We start from the raw sequence: 16,940 nt of genomic DNA on the forward strand, positions 1-16,940 counted from the left end.
GCTTGTACATAGTAGGAGCTCAATGTAATATTTATTGAGTTGAATTAAGATCATATTTATATGAATAGCTCAAAGGCAGTTTGACATTATCTGGACATATAATAGACTGAATTTTCTTGATGTCAGAGATTTGAAAACCATGTACACTCTAATAGTATAAGTATCCCCCAAACTGTGTATTATTATTAAAGTTCAATGAGATTTATGACTTTCCACTTTTAATACTTATGAAGAGCCAATAGTTAGGAACCAGGGACAAGTAAAATTCTAAAAAATATATAAAATTAAAAAAAAATTAATTCTAGAGTTCTTTTATCTAGGAAATGGTGAAGGGGTGACCTGAACTTGAAAGGTATGCCTTCCTGACTGAGTCACTGTACAGGGCCTTGGTTGGCAGACTGCTTCTCAGGCTTTTCTTTCTGGGGTCAGACTTTGAAATTATATGTTTTTTTAAAAAAATGCTTTTACACCTCAGGTGCCAAGGTGTAAGCTAAGAAGCTGTTAAGCAGCAGTTATCAATGCATATGAGAGCTAGATCTATTTAGCTTCACAACCAAAGTGTGTTATGTATTTAATATTTATGAACTATGGGTGTATCTGTCACATTATTAAAGGGAAGTTTGTATCTTTAGTATAGTTGGTAAAGAGGTCATGAGGCAGGCTGCCTTTGCCTCCTTTGTGATTTTCCATGGTGGCCTTCAGTTGGGACTAGCCGTCGGTTGCTAGCATACATCCTGCTGTCGGGTATATCACGTTGTTGTCTCTCATGCACCAAGTATGAAAGAGAATGTTCTGGATTTAGTTTCACATCCAGATTTTGATGCCAACATCATTGGTAATCTTTAATCTATAAACAAATGTATCAAAATATACCAAACATATCTTACTTAAGGTTGAGATATTTAAATTCCTTTCAAAGATTTTTTTTTTTTTTTTTTTTTTTAGCTTTTTAAGGTTAGGATGGTACTGATTCAGAAGAAGGCAAACCAAGAAACAGACTTTTAAGTATAGAAAACAAAATTATGGTTAGCACAGGGAAGTGCATGGGGGGACGGGTAAAATAGGTGATGGATTAAGAAGGGCACTGGGGTTGAGTACTGGGTATTGTAAGGACCTGGTGAATCACTACACTGTACACTTGAAATTAATATTACACTGTATGCTAACTAACTGGAATCTAGAGAAAAAGTTTAAGAAAAAAAAGAATGGTACTTATTTGGCATCTATATGGTATGGATTAGATGGCAGGACTATTTAGTTTAGCAATTATAATTTTGAGAATTTGGTCTTGAAAATAATCAAGGAACACAGTAAGTCTTGAAAATAATTGAGAGTAGCCAATAGAGAACAAAACTAATCAAGACCCTAACGACTTTACATCAATTCTGATACCATAAATGTATGATTGGCATAGCACTGTGATGATAGTTGTCATGGCAAAGATGTGTCCACCTTCCCAGGTAGCCACTTTGTGCTTGAGGTAAATGGGTGGGATTTCCTTCCTTGTCCCCACATGCATAGTGTAAACACTGAGGTGGACACCTTCCTGAGTCCTTCTTGTTCAGATCATGTTACTCCTCATTAAAAAGTTTACAACCTCACCACTGCTGAATACAAACCCAAGGAATAAATGTGGATTCGGAGGTACATGGGCCTGGTTGCACTGCCTCTAGTCCAGGCCATGACTCGCTTCCTGTTCTATCATGGACTCATGATGCTGCAGTACCAGACTCAGGAGGAAACCAGTGTCTTGGCCAAGAAACTCTACCTTGTCAGTCCTATGAAGTCATGTGTCTTCTCAAATATAGACATTCTAATGGGAGTTTGTATATTAAATAACAAATGATTTCATTTGTTTGGTGTATAGAACAGACCAAGCTCAAGATACAAGGAAAATTGAGAAATTCTATAGTCAACAAATGCGACTTATGGCAGCCAAGGGATCCCACAATGTTGCCTTGGAAATAGAATGATTGGAAAAGACTGTTTGTCATATGCTTAGGCAGTAAATATCTTTTGAATCTGAGAAAGTATTGGGACAAAATATTTTATGTAACTAAGTAGGCTATTCAGAAGCTTATGATAGATCATTCTTATTATTATTTTTTTTTTGTATTTTGTTTTCTAATGTTTACTGTAGAGAGCCAGGAATGTAAATGCTTTCAGTTAAAAAGCATTTATTTAGTCTTGGATATCAAACAGGAAATCATCTATCATCTATCCTGGAAACTTTTTGTACATTATCTGATGTTGGGCAAAATATATAAATATTCTCTGGTAATTTTGTATCAGTAATTTGAAAATGAGATATCAATTCTTCCTTAAGTTTGGTTATTTTGTCTTTATTTTTTTATTTTAAAAATATTTTATTTATTTATTCATGAGAGACCCAGAGAGAGAGAGAGGCAGAGAACAGGCAGAGGGAGAAGCAGGCCCCATGCAGGGAGCCCGATGTGGGACTCAATCCCGGGTCTCTAGGATCACACTCTGGGCCGAAGGTAGCACTAAACCACTGAGCCACCCAAGCTGCCCGGTTATTTTGTCTTTAAAAGAAAATTAAATGAACCATTTTGATGGTTTGATCTATTTCTTTGAAAGCATAAAATTTGTGCTGATGATGACTAACAGATATAAAAATACAATAATAACTGGAATTGATTGCACGGCAGTATACCTATCTATGTAGCATAGTGTCCATTATTTCTTAAAGTAATTGTAAAAACAAAAATGCTTTACCTTAAGTTTTCCAAATTTATTTATTTATTTTTAATTTTAAGGTTTTTTTAATAAAATAATTTTTATTGGTGTTCAATTTACCAACATACAGAATAACACCCAGTGCTCATCCCGTCAAGTGTCCCCCCTCAGTGCCCATCACCCACTCACCCCCACACCCCGCCCTCCTCCCCTTCCACCACTCCTAGTTCGTTTCCCAGAGTTAGGAGACTTTATGTTCTGTCTCCCTTTCTGATAGTTTTTTTTTTTTAAGATTTTATTTATTTATTTATGAGAGACACACAGAGAAGCAGAAACATAGGCAGAGGGAGAAGCAGGCTCCATGGAGGGACCTTGATGTGGGACTCCATCTCAGGACCCTGGGATCATGCCCTGAGCCAAAGGCAGACGCTTAACCACTGAGCCATCCAGGCGACCCAATTTTCCAAATTTAAACTATATTTTTAAATATAAAAGATTCATACTATCACTAGCTTGTTGAGAAAGGACTTACTTGAATCTAGTTTTCCATGTTCAAAATAACTGCAGTTATTTTAAAAGCATGATGATCACTAATGGATTGAAACCACATTAGAGAAATATTTGCCACATAGTTCCCATTTATATTTTCAAAGGGCTAAGGGGTTTTTGAACTGTTAAATCTATGCATAGCTCTATGACAGCCCTGGCCACTTCTCTCTTAACCAAAGAGATAAGCATGATTATTGTAACTGTCATGCTTTCTATTAAACTGAAAGTATATTATTCGATATCTATCTTATATTTGGAACCTGATTTTTACTGTTCACATGTTGATGACATTAAAATATTTTTTGTTAAAAAAATCGTTACAAAAATTCTTGACTTTTTACTACAAATGCAGTAGAATTTTCATTGTTATTTAAATGCATTGCTCACTCCTTCCAGCACCAAGTCAGAATGCCCCCATCTTGGCCTCAGCATTCTAAAGGTCCAGCTTAAGTGCCACCCCTTTTAATAGGCATTCTGTTTTCTCATGGCTGGAATAACCTTGCACTCATCTGTGCTCCCTCAGGAGGAGGGCTATACAGCTGCCATGGAAAGAACATAGGTACTCGAGTCAGTGGGACTCAGTCTCAAGAGTTTGATGTGCCTCTAATGCAACTCATTTCAAATCCCTGAGCATCATTTCCCATTTCCCATTTTGGTAATGTGTGGGAAACAGTCTGTTATGAGGACAATTATACAAGATGGTGTTTTTATTTTAATTTTTAAAAAAGATTTATTTATTTGAGAGAGAGAGAGAGAGAGAGAGAGAGCATGGGGAGGGGCAGAGGGAAAAAAGAGGGAGGGAAAATCCTCAGCAGACTCCCCCTGAGTTCAGAGCCTGACACAGGGCAGGGCTCCATCCCAGGACCCTGATATCATGATCTGAGCTGAAACCCAAAGTTGGAGGCTTAACTGACTAAGCTCCCCAGGCACCCCTACAATATGGTGCTTTTAAAAATGTCTGGCACCAAGCATTCACTCCCATAAGGCCTCCCTACCTAATATTCTTGACTCCTTTCCCTCTTTGGTTATATACTATGGCATTTTTCCTTGTAGTACAATTTTTTCTGTGGTGACATTGCTTACAATGAGCTCCTCAAAGAGCTTCTCATTTTTGTATTTCCAACAGAACTCGGCCTGGTTGCTGTGTAGAGGGGCCAATTGTGAAGGTAGTTTAAACACACGAAGTATGAAGCATAAGCATGTCTCCTTGACACATGACAATGCTAAGGATGGTTTTTAACAGCAACTTCTAAGGCTGGAAGGACAAAATCCATGCAAGTGGCTTAACGAGTTAGTCAAAATGAGTCATAAAAATGTCATGACCTGTAAAGCCATTCTCTCTGGCTCAGATGTTCTTTACTCTCAGACAGACAGATGGATAATGACACAGCCAGCCAGCCACACGGCCTCTATACATTACCCTCTACTTCATTTATTTTGGGTTTTCTATATGTTTCTATATGCCCTCTCATTACTGTGTTTAAGGGACAAAGAGAGAAAATCTCAAGAGCAGAACAATCTTGACTGTTCAAGTACAAGAGAACAGTATGACATAGAACTAGAGATGATATTCTCTGAAGGAGACAGTGACTCACCATTTGTTCTTTGCAGGCTGAATTCTCCTGGCTATGAGCCAGCAAATTTGACCACAGCCTGAAGCAAACTAATAACAGTGTGTTGGGTATCTATCTCTAAACATGATTGTTAGTGTGAAATGGGCTTGAAAAGAGGCCTTGTTCAGTTTCATGTATCTCTTAATTTTTATTGAGGCTATTCCTTTTTTTTTTTTTTTTTTTTTTGAGATTCTATTTATTTATTCATGAGAGACACAGATTGGGGCAGAGGCATAGGCCAAGGGCAGGCTCCCTGCGGGAAGCCCGATATGAGACTCCATGCCAGGACCCTGGGATCACTCCCTGAGCCAAAGGCAGGCGCTCAACCACTGAGCCACCTAGGTGCCCTGAGGCTACTCCTATTTTTTAATGGGATGCCTCTGGGAATGATATTAACTTCCAGATCTGATCTAACACTCACTGCTGATAATATGGGAGAAAAAGAGAAGCCAGCTCAAAGAAGCCTGATTTTATCATTCTTAAGTCACATGAACTGGGCATGTTCCTACTGCTTAAAATCATTAGCTCCACTGACAACCCTCCCCAGCCCCTTGCTGGGCCGCCATTTCACTACTGCTTACCATTAGGCTATCCTTGGCAGGCTATCGAGCTGAGTTCAAACTAAGGGTCCAGGTACATCCTTTTCTATGAGGATTGCTGAAGGAGATTCATGGATTGAATAGAGAGAAAAATGAGAAAGAGAGAGCTAGCAGGTGTTGTTCACTGTTGAAAACACCCCTATTAATGTATTTTTCAGAGCCAATTCCAAAGCAATTTCAGACTCTTGTATTATTAGATTACTGGGTTCACTTAACATACATGCTTTTTATTACATTTTAAGTATTGGCTTGGATGTAAATTTGGGTAGTTTGCTAAGATATTCTAGTGGTGGTGCGTGATTATAGCTTCTCGGACATAGTGACAGTGTGAGAGGAATGGCAATTTCTGACATGATGTATCTGGAGAGGAAAACATTTGGAAGCAGTTTGAGTGCATTTTATTTCTGCATGGACTCTTTGGGCACCCAGCCACTTTCAAAGCATTATTTAACAAATTATTGCACCACAAAAAGTAATTTATGCTCTGGGTATTAGTTTTCAAAAGAGGAACCAATAAATGTCTGGCATTACTATCTAAGAGAAGTACTGGATTGAGTTAAAATTAAAAAGACATTTATATTTGTAAATGAAACAATAAAAACTTCCTGCTTTCAAAGTATTACACTCGATTTTATTGCTATTTAGATAGACTCATTTTGTGTACATGTTGTGTTAATAGTTAAAGAAAAAGATGCTTGTTTATTGATACTTTTAGGGGCCAAATAATTATACGGTGGTGAATTTATCACCAGATTTTACAGTTTCAGAGTTTAGGGAACAATGATGCGCTTTTGTTTATGTCTGATTTATTTTTAAAAAATCCAAACAAAACGGCTCTCATTTACCCTTTAAATACTGGCACATGTGCTCCTAAATGGAGCCAAACATTGTGTGCGCTTATCGTCTGAGCTGTGGGTAAATATTGTGTCATCTGAATCCCCCTTTCGCGTCAATAAGGTCGGGCCAGTGCAGAAGTGGGGTGATGAAACCACTCCCTGGAAGAATGCTGCTCACCCATGTGAGGGAAATTCAGTACGCTGGCAGAGGTAATTTCCTAAATGGCACCCTGGTGCCCTCAAAGACTTAATTCACTTCAGCTGAATGAGCAGCTGGATCAAACTCAATCATCAAGAGTTACCCATTCATACTCAAAGGCATATAGATCTCAAATTGAATGCTCTTTAATTGGGTGCATATCACTTTAGGGTAATCTGGGTACAGGGTTGGGAAAATATAAATGAGTGCAGCCTCATTAGAAAGCTCCATTTAAACTTGCTCTTCACATCACATTTTCACAACACCGAATGGCAGTGACCTAAGAAGATGGAGTCCTTTCAGGAAAGGAAAAAGCAAGTGACAGTATCATTCCTTAACTGTAATCACAAACTCTTAGTTTGGAGAGAGTCCCAGAAAGTTCGTACTTAAGTATAGATTTAGGTATAATCCAGCAAAACTGTATTTATAGAAAAGAAGTGCTGGCAGAGATAAATAATGGAGAGTGGAATAGGCTTGTCAAGAAATAAACAAGGAAGAGGAGATAGATTTCTGGGTAAATGACAGATAGAGATCAAAGAAAAATGGCTGCATAAGGATAAAGTTGTATGCCTGCGTCTGTTTGTGGTGTTTATAAAGTACTGATTTGCCAAACTTTAATCACAATCTCATATAGGCAACAAATGTGAGACTTTTTCAAATATCAGTCTTGAATGAGGCCAAAAAAACTTCATTTTCCTGAGATTTTTTTTCTTTATATGTGTATCACAAAAAAAAACAAAAACAATAAAACATAAGAATAATCTCCATTACATGAAGACATCCCAAGTGAACCAACTTTTCAAAACTAAATCAGCCCCTTACCTCATATGCTGGGCATTCCACAAAAGGAACTACCTGGGTTCATTCTTGATGTTGGAGGAGGATCCTCCATCTCCAGTCATGATCTGACCTCATGCTGGCAAAGACCGGCAGTGGCCCATAAATATCTCTTTCCTTCATTTTCCTACTTTCAGAACCCCTGGGTCTTTGATAACCATGAAGCCCTCCTATTAGCCATAGATTGCTTACCTCTGGATGTTGCTTGTGTATGAGAGAATAATTTCTATTCTATTCCGGGATTTTCCATTAACCTCAACATTATCTAACCTTAAACTGATTTTTATTTTGCCTCTCTTCACATGCCTGGTCCCTGAATTACTGCATTAATATCCTATGATTAGTTTATCTCATACTTTGAAATAGTCTTCATATTTATCATTTAGGCTTTTCAAGACTATCCTCATACCTCTCCACCATTAGATAACTTCCATGAGGCCAATGTCATGTGATCTTTTCATTATACCTCTAGTACTTAAAAACTGATAAATGATTGAATGAATCTTTCTTCTATTTTCTACCATTTTTAGATATAACCCTTTTACTTTTTACAAGAATGACTTCTGATTAATAAATGTAAACATCCCGTGGGTCACTTCTAATTTCAATGTCACAGTTTTGGACATGAATACGTGTCTATTTTTATCTTTCAACAGTGAAACAAAGTGTATAGATTAGATAAAGGTGGTATGGTTTGAATTTAGAAAAACAAATAGTCTGGTGGAATAGAATTCTTTTTCTACTTAACTTCTGTTAACCTTGGGATCAACCTGAGGGCAAGAAATATTGCTGACCTCAAGAAACCAAGCTTGTCAAGATTTATATGTCAGTGTATACTCAGGCCATTCTGACAGAAGACAGTCCCCAAAGTTTGTGCTTCCACCTGAATGTCAGCTGGTCAGGCTGGCTGCTGAGCAGAATGGAGGCCACGTGGGATGGGTACAGCTCTAGCGGATGAGATCACTACACTTCTCCTCCCAACGTTACTAAACATATCACAGGTAGATGTGGCTGCTCCTTGGATCACTCAAGGGAAACATTCCCTCAACAACTTTTGTGGACTCTGGAAATTTCATGAAGCTTTAGAGGAATCAAGTATATTTTGACAGAAGTTATTTGCCATTGACACCCTCTAGAGAAGGTGGGTACTTTTTCTTGGAAAAAAAAAAAGGTTTCACAGAAAGTCTCTTTTGAGATAGCCTTCCTATGCAAACTGCCCCCCAATTCCTCAGGATGGCAAGAATCTAAGTATCTTATTTATTTATTTGTTTATTCATGAGAGACACACAGAAAGAGGCAGAGACACAGGCAGAGGGAGAAGCAGACTCCCTGCGGGGAGCCCTATGTGGGACTCCATCCCTGAACTCTGGGATCACATCCTGAGCCAAAGGCAGGCGCTCAACTGCTGAGCCACCCAGGCATCCCTAACTATCATATTTATTATAATTAATGCCCCAAACACACACACACACATACACACACACACAAACACACTCCTCTGTCTCTTCACTTAGTGAATGGACTTGACCATTCAGCTAATTGCTAAATTGGAAATTTGCAGGTCATTTAGACCTTTCTCACATTTCTCTTCTGACCCTCAGGGCATGCCCAATGGATTTCATGTAGAAAATATTTTTCTCGGTCATCACATTTTTGCATCTTCACTGCAACTGTACAGCTTATTTAAGTCCACCATTTCTTTTACTGTGTATTATTGCCATCACTTTTTTAATTGACTTCCCTATCTCCAGGTTAGCTTCCCTCTAATCCTTCTTATATCAGCTGGCGGGAAGATATTACTAAAATGCAAGTGTGTTTATGTGATTTCCCGGCATAAACCTTTTAAAAGCTCCCCACAGCTTTGAGAATAATGCTTACAATTTAAATTACACTGTAATGCACAAAGATATTCTTATTAAAATTTAAGCAATTCAGAACAGTGAAAATTCCCTTTTATCATTTATCTAATCATTTTGATGTGTGCCCTCTCACGTGTTTTTGTATGCTATGCATGTTTATATACATACATATACAGATATGCTTTTTTATGTTTAAACTTGATTACATGCTTTGGAGACCGTGCATGACACCGATCTACCTTCTCCTTTTTAATGGCATCATAATATTCACGAGCACAAACCCAGTAATTCATCTAACCATCTTCTTCCAGGTGAATATTTAGGTTATTGTGTGTATATCTAGAATAGTTACATAATTGTGGAGTTTCTGAGCTGAACAATATGTTAATTTAAAAATATGATAAATACTTTCAGATAGTCCACCAGAAGTCTCTGTCAATTTACAGTCCTATGAATACTGTATGATAAGTAGGTTCTCATTTTCCTACACCCCTCCCAGCACTGGTATTATCCATCTTTTTAATTTTTGCTAATTAAGTACAAAAGATTTAATTTAGGTTTTAATTTTCCTATTTTGGGTAATAGTGAGACTGAATGTATTTTCTTAATTTTATTGATCATATTTGTTTTTATGAAAATTACCTATTCATATTTTTGCTCCATTTTATTTAATGGGGTCTTTTAAAAAATGATTTGTAGGAATTCATCATCAGTTTCCATATTAATCATTTGTTTAATAAATATTGCAATTTTTCTCCTTATCAGTTACTTTTCAACTTGTCAATATCTCTGGCCACATCTCCCAAAATTGCTTTAATCTAATAATCCTTTGTTCCCACAATAAGAAAATGCTTGTTAGGTTTGTAAACCTATTAACCTGTTTCACACTTCTATAGCTCCTTCCTACATGCTTTTTCTTCTAATAATATATATTTTCTTGATCTTTCTAACCAAGTTAATTCTTACTCATTCTTTGAGACTCTGCTTAAGTGTTACTTCATCTAAGAAAGTTTCCTTTATTCTCATTCTTCTTTAGATGAACATAATGTGCTGAGCCTGAACCTCTTCACTCATTCATTACCTATTATTGCACTCAAGTATTAATCCTCCACATCTCTGTCACTTCTACTAGACTTATATACTCTCTGGGAATACAGACTAAGCCTTATTTGTATTAGAATCCTATTAACTGCTCAATATATGTTTGTTGATTGAATGACTCTATAAATTCAGCCTTTAGGATTAATTATTAAAACCATTCTTCTATTTGATAATGCAACTTGGATTTCTCTGAGAAAAACCCACAGTTCTTCTCAGAGCGATTAAATAAATACTTTCTTCTAAGTTGTTTAAATAAAAAGAGGGTGAAAGTGAGTTGATGCAGACTACATGATAGCTTGATAAATAAAATAATTATGGCTGTCATTCAGGGAAAGTATCTTAGAATTGAAAAGAGCCTGTACACTGTGAAAATTCTTTTACTGCTTTATTTGCATTTCTGTGACCATGCTCTGTGTCAGTGTGTTTCATTGTTGGTCTTTCTGAACTAATATAAATCAATACAAAATATGCCTTCATGTAATTTCCACCTATTGGTCTTAACAGTTGTATGTAATGACACATACTATATCTGGGAAGACCTATTATTTTCCCTTCCATTTTCTCCCTACAGTTTTGATTGTAGGATAAACATACCTTGATTTATTAGACACCTATTTTAAAATCTCACAATCTTAGTTATCCTATTGTTGGAAAAATTATACTCTGTCAAGAATACCTTTAAAATGTGTTATCTGGAACTGATCACCGTATACCAGATACAGATTCTTAAAGGAGTCTTTCATTCCTTCAAATGGTCCTTTTCTTATATCAGTGGAACCTAACATGTAATTAGTTTTTTGGTAATAGCCATGCCACACTGCCATCTATTACTGAACTTGTGGCCAACAAAAATCCACTGGCATTTTTCAGTTGATCAGCATTAAAGCTCTACTCTATTTAATATAATCTGAAAGCACGTTGTTTTATATTTATTCCTTAAGTTCTTTGCTTGCTTTGGCCCTTGTCAGGCATGGTGAACTCCTTGTACACAAGTAAGAAGATTAAGAACCTCATCAACATTCTCTACCCTTTAAATGGCCCTAAAATTTCCAAACCATGTCATTGGGAGGCACAGTTATTCAATATAGACACAGTTATTACTAAAAAGCTGTGAGTTTGGAATTATTCTTTACTAAGAAACTCAGCTGTAGCCTTATACTTAATTCAGCAGTGTCCTATATTTGGGGGTGCAATATAATACATATGGATTTTGTTATGACAATGTGGGATGAAAGTAGAAGATTTAATCTAACCTAACTGAAAAGCATAAGCTTTGGAGCATTTTAGATGCTATGTTAGATACTTGAGTAGGGTACGGTGGGAAAAAAGAAGTCATGACAGACATGGATCATAGCCTGACTTTGCCACCTGCAAGCTGGGTGATATTGCAGAAGTTATTTAACATCCTTGAGTTAGGCTTTTTATGTGTGAAATGGGGAAAATAATAATAATTAGCTTTGTTTGTGAGGATTTGTAAAACTGTGTCTAGAAATGCATAGCACAGTATCCAGCACATAAAAGGCAAATAACAGGCAAATAAGAAGGAGACCCTATTAGGAAGGTTGGTCTCTCATGAGTCAGCTATTCAACAACACGAAGGATATCTGAAATTTAAAAAACAAAAAACAAAAACAAGTAAAACAACCACTGCCACCACCAACAAAAAAACAAAAACAAAAACAAACAAACAAAAAAACCAAACCCCCAAAACCTACACTTTCATACTGTCCTCAGATTTAAAATGTGGGAATCAGAAAGCTGACAACCATGTGGAGTATCATTTACTATGATTGTGTTTCCTGGCTAAGGTCTGATATTACGAGTGCCTTACAACCCAATAAGCATGTTAGAATATCAGTATAAAACACAAAACAGGAAAGAGGAGCAACTAAGGGATTAGTGTTTGAAGTCACATAGGCATTAATCAGAACCATATAGATTTTTGGTCCAAGAAAGCTTCCACTTCAAACAAATTGCCAAGATTAAAAAGATAGCTTGCATATATGGATAAAATGCTGACTAAAGGAAAAAGAGTAAAACTGGATTAAAATATCCTCATGGTTTTATGAACAGAAAGTGGCAGGAGAGGTATACTGAAAAGCTGCTGCTGTGTTATACCTTGCAATATCAGTTTGGAGTCTGGAGCTCTTTTGCAAGCAAGTTTCATTCATTGACCTTCTACATTTCACATTGACCTTGATGCTTATAAATGCTGCAGGGGTTGGCAATTAGTTTTTTTTTTTTTTTTTTTTTTTTTTTTTTGTGAACTGAGAATTCACTTCTTTTTAGGTTCTGAATGTTAGATCTCAATTAAAAGCTACTTAACAGCAAATTCATGGTGAGTCAGAGTAACAGAAAAATTGTGGTCTAAGGGGTGTCTGTTGTGTGTTGTGAAACAGAGAAAAGATTTTTGAGTTTCAAGGCAGACTTTCTTTTGGTCTTAGGGAAATACGATTTATGGCTTACATGTAATTTTTGTCCTTTGAAGGTTACATCATAATGAAATAATAAGAAAAAATGGCATTTGAGATGGTAATGCAGTAGCCAGGTCACCGAGAGAGTGACTTTTCCAAAAGTGCAAGAATTTAGCTTGCAACTCAGCTTTAGAATCTATCAATTAGCACTTATATTTTAGAGAAATTACCTGACATAAGGAATTATTTCAAAAGATGATATTTTAACTTTAGAACTTTTTTTGAAAAGGAGTGTTTCTATTTCTCTCTTGAATCTTCTTTTTGTCAACCCCTATAATCCCATTTCTACCATTTTACCTCTGGTCCTTCCTACTCTTAATTTTGACGACTGCAATAGGCTGCTAATTGGTCCCTCTGCTTCTACTCTTTCCCTATTAGGGTTTATTAAGGGCCCGGGCTGCCCTGGCAGCAATATTTTGTAACAACTGAGACAGTTGCCCCAGATGACAACTCCCTACCATGACATATGTGATATGTTTATATGTGATAACATAATCTGACCCAGGCTCTGCCTACTGTGTGCCAATTCCGTTCATCCCAGACTCTACCCTTGTATTTGGGCTTTCAGTTTCAAAATGTTTTTCTCTGACTCTATATGTGAACTATTTCAGTCTGACCTTTCTCTTGCTGACCCTTCTTTAGTTCTTAACAGAATCTCAAGATGACTTCTTTGCAGCCACATTCTGGCTTCTAGACTCTACAATTGCTTGTGGAAGGATATTATTTCTTTGCAGTCTGGCTGGAATTTAACCTCTAGCTTATTCTAGCAATTTTGTACACCATCCCCTTCAGGAAGACTTGGCATCTTTCTATTCTTCAAAACTTCCTAACCTTCAAAAAAACCTTCCTACTGTTAAAAACTTTCCATGGCACTTTGGGTAGGGTTAAAATATAATGGGTTAGCATTTAAGGCTTTCCAAATATGGTTTAATGCACCTTTTGGGTTTATATCCTGATTCCTCATCTAATACTTGAGGCATACTGAGGTGCTGCCCACTTCCAAAATACAGAAATGCTCTTGTCTTTGTGCCATTGCTTATGCTGCTCCCCCAACTAGAATTCCTGCCATACCATCTATTTGCTTGTTCGAATCCCGGACACCGTTTACTTCCCAATTCATGGCCCTTTTTCTTCATAGCTTTTTCCTGACCACTCATGGGTCTGACTCCTTCACATTTGTATTTGCATCACAAGTTTATTTTATTTTTTATCCTACTTATGTGGACTTCAACCGCAAAATTGCTGGTGGCAGCTGGATAAAATAAAAGCAGTGCAACCCAGTAATGGTGCCCATGCATGCTGCACACCAAAATAAGTTTTTTCATATAGAATTCAAGAGGGCTTAATTCAACAAAACCATGGTGACTTACATAACTCCCCTCTGGTTCTGCATCCCTATGCAGAGTAAAGCCATTAGGGAGTAACGCTGATCACAGCAAGCATTTGCTCAACATGCAACAGGAAAGAAAGAACTTTGTTATTTTAAATAAGTGGGTATAGTTTTACACGCATATTGGAAAGTACCAGTAGCTAGAGAGTTACTATTTATAATAATATATGTTCACTATCTTCAGTATATACTGATAGCCAGATTAGAATTCTTTCCAACTAAAACAAAAGTCTTGCTCTAGTCTTTTGTCACGAAGCGTATTTTTAACAATATGTGTAACATTTACTGTTATTACTTAATCTTCATAAGTACATTCTTAGTAATATAAATATTCAGTTATTTTCCTAATAATCCAATAAAGAAAGAACTATTACATCCTTTTGTTTTGTTTTTGTAGAGGAAAAAAGTGTAACTTGCTCAAAGTCACCTAAATGAGTAACAGAACAGGAATCTAAACAACTTGACAATGGGGTCTGTGCTTTTAACCATTTTCAACATATACAGAACCAAGCATTTATTTATGCTCAACTGAACTATTTCACCAGGGGGACTGCTCTTCAATATCGACTCTTAACATTTGTTCATTCATTACTTTATTTTTTTTCCTTTTTTGTTCATTAATTTGGCAGATATTTATTGAGCACTTATTATATGCCATATGTTGAGATGTATCAAGGAGAATCCCTGATTTATGAGGTGTTTGGAGAAACAAACGTACATAAAATAATAAGGGTAACACAGCATTTTAGATGTTATACTTGATACTTGAGTAGGGTACAGTGGGAAAAAAGAAGTCATGACTCTATATGAAGTAGGGAAGCCTTGGTTCGAACCTGAAAAGGAAAATGGTACTAAGAAGAGAAGAACATTCTGGGCAGACGGAGCTGCTCTAGGGAGCATGGTGTTCTCTGGGAGCTTTAAGTGGTTGAACAGAACTGAAGCAGGCACAGCAATTAGCGAAATGATCCTAGAGAGGAGGCAAGTGCCAGCTCAATGGGGGCCCTGAATATTCTGCTAAAAATTTTGAACTTTCTCCATTAAACTGTGGGGGAACTTGAAAAATTTTAAGCAGGGGACTAATTTTATCTGTTTTGCATTTTATAAAGATCACTTCTGCAGCACTGGGTAGAATGAGTTTCAGAGTGGCAAAAATTGGTGGCCAGGGATCCAAGTTATGTGACTCCTTTGAATTCAGAGAAGAGATGATGAGAGATTTAACCAAGTCAGTAATGGAGATAAACAAGGGGAGACAGACAGGAGTGAAGGTAGAAGCAAGGGAGTGTGGATCTGTAATAGATGTGAAGAGCAAGGGAAAGGGACAATCTCTGATGCCTCCTGGGTTTATGATGAGGGAGAAGCCCATCCAAGGAAAGATCAGGACTCTGTGTTGGACATACTCAGAGTTATGTATTTGATATTCAGATGGAGAAGAGCAACGAGCCATTGCATATTTGAAGGTCCAGGGGGTGGTGCTGGCTATAACCGGATTTGGTAATGCATGAATGGTCAGTGATGGCTACAGTCAAAAGAAGGTCAGGGGTCAAATACTGGACTCAACAAACACTGAAGGGTAGAGGAAGAGAAGGACATGATAAAGGCAGGAAATAGATGAGGAGGAGGAGAGCTGGGAGAGAAGGGTATCAAGTAGGACAAGACAGGCTTTCTAGGAAGGAATACGTAAAAGTGGCAAGTGTCATAGAGATTTAATGAGATGACCAATACCAATAAAATGGTTGCTAAATATTTTTTAAATGTCAATAGACTTAAAATATATAATATTATCTTTCAAAAATATTAAAATAAAATACTTTCAAGTTTAACCAACCATGCCTGACTCCAATGTGGCTGCTTTAGTTTCCTACAAGATGAGATAAGGAGTACCGTGAGCTAGGTGGTTGAAAACAACAGGAGTTTATTCTCTCACAGTTCTGGAGCCTAGACGCCTGAAATCAGGTTGTTGGGACTACTGACGCCTCCTGAGAGCTCTTAGGAAGGATTCTTCTACGCCTCTATCTTAGCTTCTGGAGGCAGCTGTCAATGCTTGGTGTTCCTCGGCTGAAAATACATCAGTCCACTCTCTACTTCTACCTTCCTGTGGCTGTCTTCTCCCTATGTGTCTCCATGTCTTCACATGGCATTCTCCCTGTATGTCTTCCTCTACTCTTAAAGGACACCACTCCTATTAGATTAAGGGTCCACCTTACTCCAATATGACCTCATCTTGACTAATTTTACATTGTCATCCTTCTATTTCCCAATAAGGTCTCATTCTGTAGTCCTGGCAAAGAGGACATCTAACATGTCTGTTTGAGGGACACAATTCAATCCACAACAGTGGGTAGCATTATGCTGGATACTTTCACACATTATCATATTAAATCTTCACAGCACTCTCTGAAGAAAATATAATATTTTCTAGCCCCATTTTATCGACAACATTTAATAGACTACATTTCTTCTGTTGTATTCGGTGTGAATAATGTCCTTGGAAGCTGTGTGATATAGCAGGCCTGAATTTATTTTTGGCACATGAGCCTGTTTTTACCAAGTTTTTTTTTTTTCTTCATCAAATCATTCATTGAATTCCAATGATGAATTTATTTTTAACAATTTACATATGAAGAAAGTAAACTCAGGCTTGGCAACCTACTCAAGGTCATACAGTTAGATCTTTCTGCCTTCATTTCCAACGCTCTTTCCACAATACTACAATATTAAGGGTGCCAGATGTGATGTCACCTTAAGAATAAAAAATGAACCCAACTTCATATAGTAGACATCTGCTT

General features: G+C 37.1%; 1 protein-coding gene and 1 pseudogene across 21 annotated transcripts in view; one reads left to right on the forward strand and one right to left on the reverse strand.

Annotated features, from left to right (window-relative positions):
• The window catches only part of EPHA6 (EPH receptor A6), an 872,277-nt gene that overhangs the window by 161,520 nt on the left and 693,817 nt on the right, over positions 1–16,940 (reverse strand). The gene's annotated exons all lie outside the window — the stretch shown is intronic.
• LOC140624685 (signal recognition particle 9 kDa protein-like) lies at positions 1,715–1,973 on the forward strand (annotated as a pseudogene).

This window comes from Canis lupus, chromosome 35 (genome assembly GCF_048164855.1).
Source record: "Canis lupus baileyi chromosome 35, mCanLup2.hap1, whole genome shotgun sequence".
Classification (NCBI taxonomy): domain Eukaryota; kingdom Metazoa; phylum Chordata; class Mammalia; order Carnivora; family Canidae; genus Canis; species Canis lupus.